General features: G+C 37.5%; 1 protein-coding gene across 1 annotated transcript in view; it reads right to left on the bottom strand.

Moving 5' to 3' along the window:
- LOC116223713 (nesprin-1-like) overlaps window positions 1-2500 on the bottom strand; it is a 35309-nt gene that overhangs the window by 30720 nt on the left and 2089 nt on the right. The gene's annotated exons all lie outside the window — the stretch shown is intronic.

Here is a 2500-nt window from a genome sequence, read left to right as displayed (position 1 = left end):
GTAGTTTATCTGTAGTAGTTTATCTGTAGTTGTTTATCTGTAGTAGTTTATCTGTAGTAGTTTATCTGTAGTTGTTTATCTGTAGTGTTGTTGTTGTTTATCTGTAGTAGTTTATCTGTAGTAGTTTATCTGTAGTGTTGTTGTTGTTTATCTGTAGTAGTTTATCTGTAGTGTTGTTGTTGTTTATCTGTTGTTGTTTATCTGTAGTAGTTTATCTGTAGTGTTGTTGTTTATCTGTAGTAGTTTATCTGTAGTGTTGTTGTTGTTGTTTATTTGTTGTTGTTTATCTGTAGTAGTTTATCTGTAGTGTTGTTGTTGTTTATCTGTAGTAGTTTATCTGTAGTAGTTTATCTGTAGTGTTGTTGTTGTTTATCTGTAGTAGTTTATCTGTAGTGTTGTTGTTGTTGTTTATCTGTTGTTGTTTATCTGTAGTAGTTTATCTGTAGTGTTGTTGTTGTTTATCTGTAGTAGTTTATCTGTAGTAGTTTATCTGTAGTGTTGTTGTTGTTTATCTGTAGTAGTTTATCTGTAGTGTTGTTGTTGTTGTTTATCTGTTGTTGTTTATCTGTAGTAGTTTATCTGGGGGGTATTCGTCTTGCTCGCTAAACGGTTTAGCGAGCTAATTTTCAGGCTAAGATAAAAAACGCCCCTCTTTTTGGTTCGTGGAAGCAACTTTTGATTAATCACCATAGTTACATATCGATTAGCACTAACCTGCTCCAGGGCAGGCTAACTTAAGTGTAGCTGGATAAGCTTGCCACACCCCCGGAAAAAGGAGGGATCCCATTGACCAAGGACTGATATTAGAGTTAGATTAGCGGAGGGAGAGAGTTCTTTGCGATCGCCAAGATCCATTATTCTTGTATGAGCGCTACCGATTCAGCCGACAAGGAATCATTAATTTACAAGACCTTCTCGAGTCATTTATTGCAAACACCACAGTCGAACATTGACTGTCTTGCGCTTTTTTGCGAGTGGTACATTTTTGTAGTGTCGGTGATGCGGAGAACAAAGCACTCATAATTATATGAGCGTTATTAGTACACCATAGCATATCATTATTGTAGAAAATGATTAAGGTGGACTCATGATAAGAATAGAGAGAAATACAGACAATTTATTTTCACTGCTTCAATTTATTGCATTTGTTATTAATACATTTAGTCATTTAACAGACGCTTTTATTCAAAGCGACTTCCAAGGAAATGTAAAACTACATCAAGGAAGGAGGTGAGGGGATTTGAACTAGCAACCATGCAGATTCTAACCGGTAGACGAAACCTTTGTACCAGCTGACACTTGCCGTCAGGGATTTTTACATAGATATCACCGTATAAACACCCCAACACACCTTGCTCTCACAGCGGTGGTGGTGTTGAATTTTGCCATGATTATGGTCTTGTATTCTTCATAAGCGTTCATGTTCATCTCCTACTCGCCAGCGGAGAAAAAAAGAGCCCTTTTCTTTGAGTTTAGAACCATTATACCGTTAGAAAATCATGGTTTTGGTGATCGACCTTTCCTGCCTTTTGAAGTAGGACGTGCACGCGCAAATGCCATGATAACTTTAGCCTGCTTGAAATTAACCACATGATTAGGATGCGGGTCAGCCGTTAACGAACCGATATTTGCTGTTCTCAATCAGCTCGCTAATCTTAACGGGCTAAAAGGCCAATTGATTAACTTAGATTCAATCCTACGACGAACGTACCCCTGTAGTGTTGTTGTTGTTTATCTGTAGTAGTTTATCTGTAGTAGTTTATCTGTAGTGTTGTTGTTGTTTATCTGTAGTAGTTTATCTGTAGTAGTTTATCTGTAGTGTTGTTGTTGTTTATCTGTAGTAGTTTATCTGTAGTAGTTTATCTGTTGTTGTTTATCTGTAGTAGTTTATCTGGGGGGTATTCGTCGTAGCTCGCTAAACGGTTTAGCGAGCTAATGTTCAGGCTAAAATAAAAAACGCCCCTCTTTTTGGTTCGTGGAAGCAACTTTTGATAAATCACCATAGTTACATATCGATTAGCACTAACCTGCTCCAGGGCAGGCTAACTTAAGTGTAGCTGGATAAGCTTGCCACACCCCCGGAAAAAGGAGGGATCCCATTGACCAAGGACTGATATTAGAGTTAGATTAGCGGAGGGAGAGAGTACTTTGCGATCGCCAAGATCCATTATTCTTGTATGAGCGCTACCGATTCAGCCGACAAGGAATCATTAATTTACAAGACCTTCTCGAGTCATTTATTGCAAACACCACATTGACTGTCTTGCGCTTTTTTGCGAGTGGTACATTTTTGTAGTGTCGGTGATGCAGAGAACAAAGCACTCATAATTATATGAGTGTTATTAGTACACCATAGCATATCATTATTGTAGAAAATGATTACGGTGGACTCATGATAAGAATAGAGAGAAATACAGACAATTTATTTTCACTGCTTCAATTTATTGCATTTGTTATTAATACATTTAGTCATTTAACAGACGCTTTTATTCAAAGCGAC

The sequence above is a fragment of the Clupea harengus genome, chromosome 15 (genome assembly GCF_900700415.2).
Source record: "Clupea harengus chromosome 15, Ch_v2.0.2, whole genome shotgun sequence".
In the NCBI taxonomy this organism is placed as follows: Eukaryota; Metazoa; Chordata; class Actinopteri; order Clupeiformes; family Clupeidae; genus Clupea; species Clupea harengus.
The sequence above is the reverse complement of the archived record's forward strand: the minus strand, read 5'-3'. Positions and strand labels throughout refer to the sequence as shown.